Source organism: Myotis yumanensis, unplaced genomic scaffold (assembly GCF_028538775.1).
Source record: "Myotis yumanensis isolate MYYU_CA2020_CCGP unplaced genomic scaffold, mMyoYum1.0.hap1 SCAF_1, whole genome shotgun sequence".
NCBI lineage: Eukaryota > Metazoa > Chordata > Mammalia > Chiroptera > Vespertilionidae > Myotis > Myotis yumanensis.
The window spans coordinates 36,915,502-36,931,451 of record NW_027223752.1 but is presented as its reverse complement, the minus strand read 5'-3'; positions in this window follow the sequence as shown (position 1 = coordinate 36,931,451).

Genomic DNA, 15,950 nt, shown 5'->3' with positions numbered 1-15,950 from the left:
TGGCCCTGGTGAGGCTGAAACGGCCCCGTGAGGCTGAGACAGCACTGGTGAGGTTGAGATGGCCCTGGTGAGGTTGAGATGGCCCCAGTGAGATAGAAACGGCCCCAGTGAGGTTGAGACGGCCCTGGTGAGGTTGAGACGGCCCCAGTGAGGTTGAGATGGCCCCGGTGAGGTTGAAACGGCCCCGGTGAGGTTGAAATGGCCCCTGTGAGGTTGAGGCGGCCCCTATGAGGCTGAGACGGCCCCTGGGAAGGTGAGAAAAATACCACATGAACTCACTCATGTATGGATAATAAGGACCATTATAGACTGATGAACAAAAATGGATTTAGAGGCAGAGCAGCATTGAGCAGAATGTCAAACTACAGTCGGAACCCTGGAGAGGGTTCGGGGGGGGGGGGGCGGGTAGGAGATCAACCGAAAGACTTATATGCATGCATATGAGAATAACTAATGGACAGAAGACACTGCGGGTGGGGGAAGCCAGGGGAATGTCAAGGGGGGGGGGAGAAAAAGGAAACGTGTAATATTCTTTGTAATACTTTAAGAAATAAAAAAAAAATGTTGGGTTTTTCAGAGTGCCTTGGAATCCTAAGATCCATAGAGCAGTGGTTTAGAGCTTATAGTAACCCTGGAGCCCACACATTCTGACTTCTAGGGTCCACTGAATTAAATGGCTGCTGCAAATCTGACTTTGCTACTTCCTGGCTGTATAACCTTGGGCAAGGTGATTAACTTCTCTGAGTAAGTTTCTCTGCCCCCAAAATAGGGACGTGAAACTTACAGGGTATTTTAAACACAGTGCCAGGCAAATCTTAAGTGCTCAATAGATGATAGCTTAACGTTAATATAACCCAGAGTCGTTAAGTGACACTTCCAACACCAACATTTTTGAGAGCAGAGTTAAGAGTTAGGCAGTGTTGTGCTTGACTGGGTCACAGCAAAAATTTGAGGTTAAGGACAGATTGACAAATGAATTAGCTTAGTGATCTTGAGCAATCAATTAACCTCCCTTCTCACTTTTCTTCATTAATTACCTCTGAGAACTGTTTCTTATGGTTATCACTCTAATCTTTTAAAGCGAACAAATGAAAAGAACTGTCCTCCCCCTCCGAGTGTCTCATCGTCTTCATTCTATTCAGTGGCAATTTTAGAAGGAAGAATCCTTGTCTGCAGAAAAACTTTCCGTCTGTTTTCCCAGAAATGTACATTTCTGATTAGCAGTAATGATGATAGCCACGGTACTGAGCATTTTTGCTGTCCCAGGTGCTGTGTTAAGCCCTGCATCATGTTACAGAAACCTCCCAATAGCCCAAGGAAGATGGAGAAAGAGAAGTAGAGCAAGGTCAAGTATCTTGCCCAACACCACGTAGCTGGTAGGTGGCAGAACCAGAACCTGAGCCCAAGTCTCTCTGATGCCGAAATGTGTGCTTTCGCCATGGCACGGCTGCCTCGATTAGGAACAGAATAGAGAACTTTAGAATGGAAAGGAACCTTGGAAATGGCCTAGTCACATGACACCAAGCTACTCCTTTTCATCAACCTCGGCGTAGTTGCTGCTTTCTCTATCGAATTACATACGCTCCCTGCCCACTCCAGTTGGCAGAAGAGCGAGTTGGGGAACCCTGGCTTGTGGATTCCTTATGTGAACTGAGACCCTTATGTAGTCAGCACAGTCTGAAATTTCTGTGCACTTGACAGAGAGGGGAATTCAAGGGGCATCAGGATAACGAAGGGCAGCAGTCCCAGAGGCTGGTTGCTGACAGGTGTCTAGACCACTCAGCGGCTCTTTCGAAGGGCAAGTGTGGAAACACTGCCGAAGTTGTCATACAACTTTCCCAAATCCAGCTGTCTCTTCAGTTGCCAATGCTGAACCCCGAGCTTCTGGCAGCCCCTCTGGGTGTGGCAGGGATGGCAGTGCCTGGCACAGCCTGTCTGCTGGCTAAAGACAACCCAGCCATCTCGCCCTCTTTCTTCCTGTCACTGCCAGGGGCTTGTGCGACCTTGACCAAGTCTCTCAAGAATCAGTTGAACTGTTTAAGCTCTAAGCATATTGATTAAAATAAATAAGTAGGAGTGATAACGTATGAACAATTGTTCTGTGTTGATAGGAAGAGTTTCTTCTAAGTGGCACTCCTCTCTGCCCCCACCCCTGTAGTACAATTACAGGCCAAATGCTGTGGCAATTCAAGGAGAATGAGAGGAAATTTGCTTTGAAATAGGAGGCGAAACTGACCTGGCTGGTTTGGTAACAGGTCCAAAGAACACAGTGTCCTCTGGACGCTGACAGCTGCTGGAATAAGTCTGGTCTTCTTGTCGGTCAGACCGACCCTCTCTAGCCAATTGACTCGTGGCAAGTGGAGAAGGTCAACAGCATTTATGGAAAGCCCACTCTATCCTTTACAGCAAGATGCGCTGACATGGGGGATGAGGGAGACTGTGTACTGATAAACAGTGGGAACCTGTCCATACTGAAAAGTGACACAGTGAAGCAGGTTACAAAACGGTACATACCAAAGTATTGTAAGGTAACAGTAGTTCCCATACACCTTTCACCTAGATTTTCCTAATGTTAACATTTTACATAATCACAATACAGTTATAAAAACCAGGGCATTAGTATTGATATGATGTTATCAATTAATTCATAGCTTTGACTCAAATTACACTTTCCCAATAATGGCCTTTTTCTGGCCCAGGACCCCACACTGCGTTTAGCTGTCATGCCTCCTTAGTCTCCTTTGTTCTAGAAACATGTTCCTCAGTCTTCCTTCATCTTTAATGATATTTACATTTATTATTTTTTTTATTGTCTAAAGTTCTGCATATGTCTCCTTTTCCCCCAATGGGACCCCCCCCCCCCCAGCCATTCCCACCCTGGGGAAGCCCCCACCACCCCAGTGTCTGTGTCCATTGGTTATGCTAATATGCATGCATACAAGTCCTTTGTTTGCTCTCTCACCTGTGGACATGCTTAGAGAGAAGAAGAGGCAAAGAGTGAAATAGATGTGAGAGAGAAACATTGATCGGCTGCCTCCATATGGGCTCCAACAGGCCCCGACCAGGGATCGAACCTGAAATCTAGGCATGCACCCTGACTGGGAATTGAACCCTCAACCCTTTAGTTGATGATGCTCAACCAACTGAGCCACCCTGGCCAGGCTACATTAATTTTTTTAAATTAAAAATTAATCAGGGAACGTTTTCCTCTCTCACTTCTTCCCTTCCTTCTGAAAAAGTTAGTGTAAAACCATTAGCATGAAGAAAACAAAACACATTAGCATGTGCCAAGCAAAGTATGCATCAGTGGGGATTGGGGAGTGGGAGTTTCAGTCACATATCACAGACATAGGAACCCAAATAGGGTGAGGCAGCACCTATGAGTGGGGGGTGGTGATGGCCCAACTGGGTTGTCAGGGTCTAAGTTGAGTGAGGGGGGTCTCTATGACAGTGTAGGGGGTGGTGGGGTGCCTAGAGTAGGTGAGATGATAAGGGCATCTGTGCAGGGGTGTGATGGCAACGAGAGAAGATTTGTTACACACAGGGCCCTTGATCAAATTAATATCTTGAGAATAATGAAAGACAGATGTCTCATCAGAGAGAGAAGTGTGATATGGAGAGGAAGATTACTAGAATTAATGAATCCCATGGTGTTGGGTTTAAATGGAAGGTAATTATATAAATGTATGGTTTTCATGTATATACATAGATATAGAAATAGAGTTCTTCCTAGCTCTATCCTCTGAGGGGCTCTGGGAGGAGCCACACCCCAATACCAATAAGCACACTCAGTACCAGGTCTTGGCTGGTACAAATCCTCACCCAAGGATATGTTTTTGTTTTGTTTTGATTTTTGATTTTGAGAGAGAGGAATGAAGACAGAGAGAGAGAGAAACATTGATCGATCGTCCTACACACACACACACACACACACACACACACACACACTGGCGTTAGAGCCCAGACTGGGGATCGAACCTAGGTATGTGTCCTGACCAGAAACCAAACCCACAACCTTTTTGGTGTACAGGATGGCACTCCTACCAACTGAGCCACCCAGCCAGGGCCAGGGCTTGACTTCTATATGCTATTCTCCAATAAAGGAAAACTAGGCTCTTTAGAGAAATGCTTGATTTCAGGGCCAGGGTAGGGAAAATACAAGATGAGCCTAGACCAGCCGTGGGCAAACTACGGCCCGCGGGCCGGATCCGGCCCGTTTGAAATGAATAAAACTAAAAAAAAAAAAGACTACCCTTTTGTGTAATGATGTTTACTTTGAATTTATATTAGTTCACACAAACACTCCATCCATGCTTTTGTTCCGGCCCTCCGGTCCAGTTTAAGAACCCATTGTGGCCCTCGAGTCAAAAAGTTTGCCTACCCCTGGCCTAGACTATTTTTCTGTGTCAGAAATTAAGGAAGTGCTAGAAGAATAATGGAGACATGTCCAAAGAATATAGAAACCAGTTTGAAGGGGCTCCCACTTGCCAAATCTGGGACAATTTGAGCATCAAGATAAATAAGAATAGTTATAGATTATAATGTGATGGAATGGGAATCCATGAGTCTATGCTGAAATAAATAAATGAATAATAAATGGGGAAAGGAGAAAACTTTTCCTTACTATGGAATGTCAACTAATGAATATAAAATAATGATGGAATTACAAAATCACTATGGCAACCAAAATAACAATAACAATAACTCAGCCAATAACCCTCAAGGGATACTAGACATAGTGGGTGAAGGTTGAATGAGGAATGAATATTTGCATAGCTTCAAAGTGTCTTCCAACAAATACCTGGTGATTGCAAAGGGAGAAAGGTACCTTTACAGTGCAGAAGCCTGGTGGACACCACCAAATCAAGTGATCAAGGTTAACATCTCAAATAATGGGACATGGACATTGAGAGCCTCTTGGTAGAATGCAGTGAGAAGCACACAGATCTCTTCCGTGATAATTCTGACAAAAAATGCATAACCTAAAGTTAATCATGAGAAAACCCCAGACAAACCCCAAATAAGTAACTTTCTGAAAACAACTGAACTAGAATATTCAAAAGTTTCAAGGTCATTAAAGATCAGGAGTGACTGGGGGATTATTTCAGATTGAAGCAAATTGAAGAGACATGACAACTAAATGCTCTGCACGATCCTGGATTGAATCCTTTTGCTATAAAGAACGACATTGGGACAATTAGCGAAAGAGGAATGGAGTGTGATGATTAGACAGTAATAATATATCAATCTTGGCTCTTGATTTTAATGGTTATATTATTGCAAAGAGAAAATAACCAGGGACAAGAAACAAGTTATCCACCCAAGTTATTCTCTATCTTAATTGGCATTATCACCATCTACCCAGAAACACAGCTTTTTTTTTTTTACAACCTAAAAGTCCATTTGGAGCAACCTAAATATCTACTAATAAACCAACAATTTTATGAAATATCTGTGCCTTGGACTATTATATTGCTATTTGGAGAAATAAAGTAGGCCTGCATAGCAACATGAAAATAAAAGAAGAAAGTTGTGAAATGTAATATGAAGTGAGATACCTTTCTTGTTCATTTTTGTACATGCGTAGAACAAGGTGTGGTGAAGAATGTATTCCAAACTCTTAATGGGTGTTATCTCTTTGGAACAGAATTATGAATTTTCTTCTTTTCTGTACTGTTTGAACTTTTAAAAAATGAACTCTTGAAAACACATAATAAAGATATTTTACTTTTGATAAACCTTTTTAATAGAAATGATGTGGCAGAGACTTACAAAGGAGATAGAAGCTATTCACTTTCAAAGAACATCCAATCTAATGGGACAATGTAAGCATTATTTGTATGTTACAGATTATTTACGAGTAAATTACAACTATAAAAAGGACAGCATTTGAGGACATGAGAAGGAAGAAAGACTGATACTGGATGAGGTGGAGAGACTGAACAAATGGGGCACAACCGGCACTGTCCTGGCTGAGAGATCGATTTGGAAGAAGGGAGAGTCATGGGAAGCTGAGAGAAGGCTGTTTCCTGAGTGTTGAGCCAGGTTGAACCCCTGGTTCAGGTTGATGCTTAGCTGGCAGAATAGGTAGTTTTCCTCCTGAGTTTTTGTCATTCCTTACACCTCTTTTCATTTATTTATTTTTTTTAAAAAATATATCTTTATTGATTTCAGAGAGGAAGGGAAAGGAAGAGAGAGCTAGAAACATCAATGATGAGAGAAAATCATTGATCAGTTGCCTCCTGCATGCACCCGACTGGGGATCAAACCCACAACCTGGGCATGTGCCCTGACTGGGAATTGAACTGCGACCTCCTGGTTCATAGGTTGATGCTCAACTACTGAGCCACCAGGGCCGGCCCTTACACCTCTTTCAATTTTGATTTCTCCTTTCCCACAGTCCAGGAACTTAGGGGTAAAATGCACCCCTATTCACTCCAGGGAAAGCATGGGTAAAACTCCTTTAATAGAGCTGAAAGAGTTAACATAAACAAAAATTATTTTATGAAAAACCAAGGGGGGGGGGGGAGAAAAAATGTATAAAGAGAATAATACCAGAGAATTAACATAAAAAATTAAGCCACCCAAGTCTAGATTTCTTATTTTTAAAAATTCTGTGAAAATATCTAAGATCTGTACATAACCCTAAGTTTCTCTACTCTTTTCAAAGACCAAGCATAACTTTGCAGGAATCAGATGTGGCTTCCTACCCTCCCAGTTCCTCTGCCTGCCTCCATGTAAGGACAAACTCCAGGTCCATTAAAACTCAACCTTCTAGAACCACTAGAAGCCTCTCATTTTATTCTAGTCCAAGTTCGTATGAGGGCACACCTGTTTCACAGCAGAGCTGCCAGGTAACAGTGATGGACATCTTTAAGCCCTTCCTGCTTAGGTCTTTGGCTCTGTCCACTTTAGAAGCATTCTGTGATGACTCACTCAGATGAGTCCCTACAGACAAGAAAGGGTCTTGTAAAAATTTGTCTGTTATAGTCTCACCACATGATAATAACCACACAGTGAGCATTCCACTTAGGTAGGTGAATTAGTACATTTATAGTATTGAGGAAGGTCATCCTCATTGACTTACGTGAGGTGATAAAATCTTGCCTGCAGGGTACATGCTGAGTAGGCTCGGGAGTAGTTTTGACTGTAAGCATGTGAAAGCTTGAGATACCCTTTCAAGTTTTTCTCTCAACTAGGTGGTTTAAAGATTTAAATAAACAGTCCAGCCTGCATGACTCAGTGCTTGAATGTCGACCCATGAACCAAGAGGTCACTTACCGTTTGTCAGTCAGGGCACATGCCTGGGTTGTGGGCTCGATCCCTAGTAGGGGACGTGTAGGAGGCAGCCGATCGATGTTTCTCTCTCATCGATGTTTCCATCTCTCTATCCTTCTCCATTCCTCTCTCTCTAAAGTCAATAAAAACATATTTAAAAAGGAAGATTTAAAAAAACAATTATATGGCTATCACTTTAACAAAATATTTTAAAAACACACACACAATTATGCCTGTGTCCAATTCAACAAGGGGATATCTGTAAAACCCAATTCAAAGTGTAAGTAATTTAAACTCCTCTGGTTAAAATAATTACTGTTTATAATAGTTTCTAGGGGAAATTCAATTTGTGCTGGGCTTGAGGGTTATTTTTGTGTAGATTTTTCTAAGATAAGAGTCTACATTGGTTGTAGTCTCAGCTCTGTGACTTGTTCAGCTCTGTGATTCTGACATTAAAAGTCTTTGAGCTACTGCTATGAGAGACCCTTAGGGAATCCCCTATGGGGCCTGAGATCCCCTAACACCACCAAGAAATTATTTTTAACTTCTTGAGGGAGGCATATAAGATGAATAAATTCATATTATATATTTACTAGAGGCCAGGTGCACAAAATCTGTGCACTGGGGGGGGGTGGGGAGGGGAGGGTAAAGGGGGTCCCTCAGCTCAGCCTGCGCCCTCTTGCAGTCTGGCAGTTGGATATCCTTAGCACTACCACGGAGGCAGGAGAGGCTCCTGCCACTGCTGCTACACTCACAAGCCATGAGCCTGGCTTCTGGCTGAGCAGCACTCCCCCTGTGGGAGCGCATTGACCACCAGGGGGCAGTTCCTGTGTTGAGCGTCTGCTCCCTGGTGGTCAGTGTGTATCATAGCGACCAGTCGTTTCACTGTTCAGTCGATTTGCATATTAGCCTTTTATTATGTGGGATTTAAAAAACTGTTGCATAGTGCTGACTATGTGTTTGGTATTGCATGAGTAGTAACTCATGTAGGCTTTCTAACAGCCTTCTGAGGTGGTACAATTATTAGTCCATTTATTGCTGAGGCACAGAGAGGTTAAGGGATATAGGTTGCAGGCTCGATACCCAGTGTGGGGCATGGAGGAAGGAGCTGGTCAATGATTCTCTCTCATAATTGATGTTTCTACCTCTCTCTCCCTTTCCTTTCCTCTCTGAAATAAATAAAAATATGTTTTAAAAAATCCTTCAGTCAGTCTTTGTCTTAAGGCTCTATAATGTCTATCTCATTGCTATAAATGGGAATGGAAGTGCTTTGAGGCAAGAGAGGAGAGTACCCCTCACTTTGCCAGTCCTTGCAAAAGTCTCCCTCAGTTTTACATACATGTTTTGAAACATATAAAAAAATCTTGATAATGTGGTGGTATTCTCATGTCGCAGTCTGTCAGGAATATATTTCAGGCACTGTTTTGCATGTAGAGAGTCATAGTTTTTGCCCTCCCATCACATCTTGCTATAGAAATAACATGCATATATTACATATGGTTATTGATAATGGCTTTGTTAAAAGGTTTATCTGTGGATACACAATTATCTTTGCCTGTTGTCCTTGCCACGGTTTGGAGGACAGTTTTTAGAGCAAGAGAATTCGGTTTTGTTTGAGAGATTGAATTAGAGTTTAAATGGCACTTGATGAAGATGAAAGTAGAAGAAAAGACTGAGCTCCGAAAGGTTTTGCTTGACGACTACTAGGACCAGGTGCACGCTTAGGGGTATCTGTTCATTTTATTTCCACTGTGCAGTCAGCCACACCAATCGTCCTGTAACAATGAAAGCCCAGTGTTCTCCGGGCATCAGCAAAGATGGCTGAAGACACAGCTCCTGGAGGTTTGGGAGCCACACCCTGAGTTTCTTAGGAAGAGATGTACTCAGAGGGTCTTTTTATTAGGGGCAGGGGGTTTGGGGGCCCGTTTTGAGGACAACCAGAAAAAAAAAAGGAAAGATTTTTCTCAGTAACTGTGGCCGAAAAGGTGAAGATGCGGGTCAAATTCTCTGTGTTGTAGAATGACACTTGGCCCCCTTTGTAGTTAAGACATTCAAACCTGCCTGAGTCTGTCTTGTAAGAGGTCAGTGCAGAGGTGGGTGAGCGTCTGATAGCAGCTTTGGGTGAGCCCTGTAGCCCAGATGTTTTTCGGTTTAAACCACTCTTTCCTATGCACAGACTCTCTGACCATGCCCAGCCCCCAGCAGCCTCCTCCACATCCCAGTAGCATCTGCCTGACGAGGCCCCAGGGCCCAGAACTGAGGGGAGGAGCGCCTCTTTGGGTTGGGCTGCACAGACAGTGGCACCCTGTGTTGATTCTGCTCAGGTTTCCTACTGCTTGGAGGTAAGCTCTGGCAGTTTCTGGGTCCAGAATCTCATTGTTGAGCAGAGAAGAAGGAGGCGTGTTGGGAGGGCAGCTGAGGGCAGGGATGAGGTCAGTTTGGGAACGTGGCCTTGAGTCCGGCAAGGCTGTGGCTGGCTGGGTAGCCCTCCCCAACGCTCCCAGAGAAAGGGAGTCCGGGCTCAGGCGAACCATTGGCTTGGCTGTTAGAGAAATAGTTCTAACTGGCCTTACTTTTCTTAAGACAGGGAAGTTCTGGGTTTCCCCAGAACTTCAGTTGGCAGTGAGGGTGTAGTCAGCATAGGACCCTCACAACTATCTGCTGGACCAGGAGGGCCAGGGTGAGTGCCGGCTAGCGAGGTGGCTCAGACATTGAGTTTAAGGAGGTGCTCCCTCCTATGGTCAGGCAAGTGCCCCCTCCCTGGAGTTCTGGCCCCCCTCCCCAACACTGGGCTGAGCAGTCAGGGGAAACTTCCTCAGGCTTAAGCTTTCCTGCCATCCTGAGGCCGCTGGCCAAGCTCAGCCTGGCAGCTCATCCAGACCCACTGTCGCCTCGTCCCTCCTCCCTAGGTAGATTCCCTTCCATCCTCTCTCTCCACCATGAATGTCAACACCCTCAGCTAGGTGTTTTCCTTAGAGTTTTGAGACACGTTAGGACGACAAGGACTGTGAGAGGGGACCCTGGCATCCTTTCTGCACACCCACGGCAGCAGATGGCTGTCAAACCTGTCTCCACTTCTCCTGGGCTCTGTCCCCTCTCCCTTCCAGACATAACAAGGCTGGTGCCCATTTACGTTGCCTCCCTGGGCTTGTTCTTCTGAGCGATTTACCTCCCATTTCCTCCAGGGCGGTCAGCAGGTTCTCCAGGGACAGAAAAAGGAAAATGCTTTGAGCTCCCAGCAGACAGGTGCTTTCCACATGTATCTTCCCTTCCGGCTAAAAAGGAAACAAGAAGAAGTCAGGGCTGCTTCCCAGCTGCAGGGAGAAGCCTGGCCTCACACCTCTGTTTCTAGATTGACAGAGACCTCCCCAAGAGCAGGCAGGACTTTTCCTTACCTTTGAACTCACACAGGATCTGGTTGAGTTGTTTACTCCTCCTGGAGAAAACGTGTGTTCTCTTGACTAGTTAAGTTGCGGACTAATGGTTTAGCTTTAATGCCGTCACATAGGAATAGACACAGGTTTTTGCAAATCAATGATGAGTTGATTTACCTCTTAGGTACAAGAGAGAGAAGAGCAAACTGAACACTCTGCTCTCCAGAAGTGGCCCGTGGAGGAGAGGGATGCAACCTGGGAACTAGCCCCGCCCTCTCATCTGCAGGGCCAGGGGCAGGAGAACAAATGGAGGCCTGCACACCATGTGTCTACATCTTTAAAAGTTACACAAAGTTAAGCCAGCAAACTGCTTAACAAAATAAGGTGTAACCTCCTGCCTTGACACGTGTACTTTCATAACAAATTAGAAGGTCAGGTTCAGATGGAGAGTTCTTGGACTTCTCAGGGTTCTGAGAAGGCACATAGCAAAGGCACACAGCAGCCCAGGGAGTGCCTGCCCAGCCCACCCTCCCCCTTCTCTTCCCGCGCCGGCTCTACTCTGCATCGTGAGGGGCCTGTGCACATGACACCACAGCCCACATGTACAAGCCCCATCCATATGTCTCCCCTTGGCCACACCTTGGGTTTTGGGAACATCTGCTATGTGGATGTCTGTGCTTAGAAGGACAGATCCAGCGAAGTGGACAAGGCAGGCCCTGGAAGTGGGCTCAGGGCTGTATGAGCAGGACATTCTGGGAGTGTTGTCTGGAAGAGGGGGCTGGGACTTGGGTGTGCAGTGAACATATCGCTTTGGCCCTGAGGGAGGGCAGCGGCCAGTGGAAGGCCAGGGAAGGGACTTTTAGTGCATAGAGCCTAGGGCAGGAGTGCCTCTTGCCCAGGTGTAAGGTCAGAACTGCTAGGAGTAAACAGCTCCCCTTCCAGAACCTGCCTCTATGAAGACACAACCTTCTCCAAGTCCTTGTCCTCACATGGGCTCCGTCACCAGGGCAGGGAAGAGGCCACTGGGAGGCACTGGGCAGAGTTCAATGCCACATAGACACAAGCCTACAAGGAATTCAGTGACCCAACTTCATATCAGCTTCCAGGCCTCCAGTAATTGCTAATGACCAATGCATTGGATTGGAACCTCTACCCCAATGGAAACATGGCCATTCCCTGCTTCTATGGGACCCAGGAAAACTTGTGAATCACATCTGGACCTGCCAGGCGCATTGTTCATCTTCAGACTGTTTCACTGTCTTGATAGGGATGCAAAAGCAAGATATCCTGATGACACCCTATCCTTTCCCCTTGGCCCATCTCTCCTCACACACCTGTTTACGATGCGGCTGCTAGTCTGTAAAGAAAACAGAGAGGGCCGAAACTGGTTTGGCTCGGTGGATAGAGCGTCGGCCTGCGAACTGAGGGGTCCCGGGTTCGATTCCGGTCAAGGGCATGTGCCTGGGTTGCGGGCACATCCCCAGTGGGAGATGTGCGGGAGGCAGCTGATCGATGTTTCTCTCTCATCAATGTTTCTGACTCTCTGTCTCTCTCCCTTCCTCTCTGTAAAAAATCAATAAAATATATTTTTTTAAAAAAGAAAGAAAACAGAGAGGGCTCAGGTACTTTCCGAATGGCAACTCCTGCCCTGTCCTACATGAGACTTCCTAATTTTTCCTCGATAATCCTCAGCCTCCTTCACAAAGCAGACCGGCATTCATCCAAAGCCTTTGTTTTATAGGCTGTTTTATGATTGGAAATAACTTGCTTTTCGTAAATCTCTCCTGTGGGATTTACAGACGTGTCATCTGTTCTATTTTTCTAGCTCGTTCACACATTTATTTAACTTTATTCGTCACTCAGTAAGAACATTTTGAATTCTAAGTCGTAATTATGTAAGAAAGAAATATGCCCCTCAGACACAGCCCTTACTGTACTGAGTAAGGTTTTCTTCATCCCCTTGGTAGATCTCCAGCTTTTAAGTATCTTTTTTCTATGAAGCCCTTGAATTGCTTCATAAGAGCGGTGTGTTTGAGCCTGTGGGCTTCCAAGGGCGCAAAATGCTTTCTTCAAGCAACAAACTGAAGTTTGTGATTGCTCTGGAGTTTTACAAACTATCTCCTGTGCAAAGAGCAGGGGGGCGGGGAAGGTACATTCTAATTTTTCTCAGTTGCTAACTCTTAGGTTGGCCCTTGATTTTCATATCTGACTTTGACCCCAGAGAGTTGTTCCCTTGGTATATGTTGTATATGTGAGTGTAAAATATACATAACATATAACTTACCATTTAAAGCATTTTTTAATCCTCACCCAAGATTATGTTTCCATTGATTTTAGAGAGAGGGGAACACACACACACACACACACACACACACACACACACAGAAACATTGATGTGAGAGAGAAACATTGATCGGTTGCCTCCCGCACACATCCTGACTGGGGATCAAACCCCAAACCTAGGTATGTACTCTGACCGGAAATCAAACCTGCAACCTTTTGGTGTACGGGACAAATGCTCCAACCAACCAAGCCACCCAGCAAGGGCATCATTTTAAGCCTTTTTAAACGTACAATTCAGTGGCCTTAAATACCTTCACAATGTTGTGTAACCATCACCACTATTTCCAGCACCTTTTTCTCACCTCATCAGAAACTGTCCCCATCAGGCAACAATTTTCCATCTCCAGGCATGTTGATCTTCAGCTTGTGCAGTGTTTCAGCGAATGCACTTTAGAGCCAAGGAACCTGAGTTGGAATGTTGGGCTCTCCCCTTTCCTAGCTCCAGGACATTGAGCAGTTTGTCTGATCTCTTTAAGTCTTGGTCTACTCATCTGTAAAACGGAGCTAACAGGAACCAGAACAACAGCCTTCATAGACTTGCTATGTGCATATAACACCACCGCAAAGGGACATCATCAGCTCTCAGTAAGCACTTTGTCTCCTTCTTGTTGTCAGCGTCTCATTGCATCAGGGTTCTCTGCTCTCGCCTCCCAAATTCCCAGATCTTCATTGTCACCTGGACTAGACCTGGCTCCCTCTCCAGCCCTCTAGCCGGGCCTAGGAAAGGATTGGGGCATTTCTTAATCTCCACAACAATAACAAACATCTGTCAAGTGTTTACAGAAGAGGAAACTGAACACAGAGATAGATGCTAAGTAACATGAAGAAGGTCCGCCAGCTTGCAGGTGAAAGACAGGATTTGTTTTTGTTTTTGTGATATTTTATTTATTTATTTATTTATTATTTAAAAAAAATTTTTTTATTGCTTAAAGCATTACAAAGGGTATTATATATGTGTCCTTTTTTTTCCCCACCCTTGACAATACCCCGGCTTCCCCTACCCCCCAGTGTCTTATGTTCATTGGTTATGCTCATATGCATGCATACAAGTCCTTTGGTTGATCTCTTACCCCCCTCCCTCCTGCCCCCCAACCCTCCCCGGCCTTCCCGCTGCAGTTTGACAATCTGTGTGAGGCAGCTCTGCCTCTGTAACTATTATTGTTCAAAAGTTTATAATGGTCTCTATTATCCATGAATGAGTGAGATCATGTGGTATTTTTCCTTCATTGACTGGCTTATTTCACTTAGCATAATGCTCTCCAGCTCCATCCATGCCATTGCAAATTGTAAGAGTTCCTTCTTTCTTACAGCAGCATAGTATTCCATCGTGTAGATGTACCACAGTTTTCTAATCCATTCATCTACTGATGGGCATTTAGGCTGTTTCCAGATCTTAGCTATGGTGAATTGTGCTGCTATGAACATATGGGTGCATATATCCTTTCTGATTGGTGTTTCTGGTTTCTTGGGATATATTCCTAGAAGTGGGATCACAGGGTCAAATGGGAGTTCCATTTCCAGCTTTTTGAGGAAACTCCATACTGTCTTCCATAGTGGCTGCACCAGTCTGCATTCCCACCAGCAGTGCACAAGTGTTCCTTTTTCTCCACATCCTCTCCAGCACTTGTCGTTTGTTGATTTGTTGATGATAGCCAGTCTGACAGGTGTGAGATGGTACCTCATTGTTGTTTTGATTTGCATTTCTCGGATGATTAGTGACTTTGAGCATGTTTTCATATGTCTCTTGGCTTTCTGAATGTCCTCTTTTGAAAGGTGTCTATTTAGATCCTTTGCCCATTTTTTGATTGGATTGTTTATCTTCTTTTTGTTAAGTTGTATGAGTTCCCTATAAATTTTGGAGATTAGGCCCTTATCAGATATGACGTTGGCAAATATGTTTTCCCACGAGGTGGGTTTTCTTGTTGTTTTGTTGATGGTTTCTTTTGTTGTGCAGAAGCTTTTTATTTTGATGTAGTCCCATTTGTTCATTTTCTCTTTAGTTTCAACTGCTCTAGGAGCTGTATCAGTGAAGAAATTGCTTCGGCATATGTCTGAGATTTTGTTGCCCTTGGATTCTTCTAGAATTTTATGGTTTCCTGTCGTACATTTAAGTCCTTTATCCATTTTGAGTTTATTTTTGTGTATGGTGTAAGTTGGTGGTCTAGTTTCATTTTCTTGCATATATCTGTCCAATTTTCCCAACACCATTTATTGAAGAGACTATCTTGGCTCCATTGTATGTTCTTGCCTCCTTTGTCAAATATTAATTGAGCATATTGGTTCGGGCCAATTTCTGGGGTCTCTATTCTATTCCATTGATCTATATGTCTGTTCTTGTGCCAGTACCAGGCAGTTTTGAGAACAGTGCCTTTGTAATACAGTTTGATATCTGGTATTGAGATCCCACCTACTTTGCTCTTTCTCAGGATCGCTGCAGCTATTCGGGGTCTTTTTTTATTCCAGATGAATTTTTGGAGAGTTCGTTCTAGATCTGTGAAGTATGCCATTGGTATTTTAATGGGAAGTGCGTTGAATTTATAGATTGCTTTGGGTAGTATGGACATTTTAATGATGTTGATTCTACCAATCCATGAACACGGTATGTTCTTCCATCTGTTTATGTCTTCCTCTATCTCTTTTTTCAATGTCCTGTAGTTTTCTGAGTAGAGGTCTTTTACCTCTTTAGTTAAGTTTATTCCTAGGTAGCTTAATTTTTTTGGTGCGATGGTAAATGGGATTGTTTTTCTAATCTCTCTTTCTGCAAGTTCACTATTGGTGTATAGAAATGCCTCAGATTTCTTGGCATTAATTTTGTATCCTGCTACTTTGCCAAATTCATGTATTAAGTCTAGTAGTTTTTTGACGGAGTCTCTAGGGTTTTGTATGTATAATATCATGTCGTCTGCAAATAAGGACAGTTTTACTTCCTCTTTTCCAATTTGGATGCCTTTTATT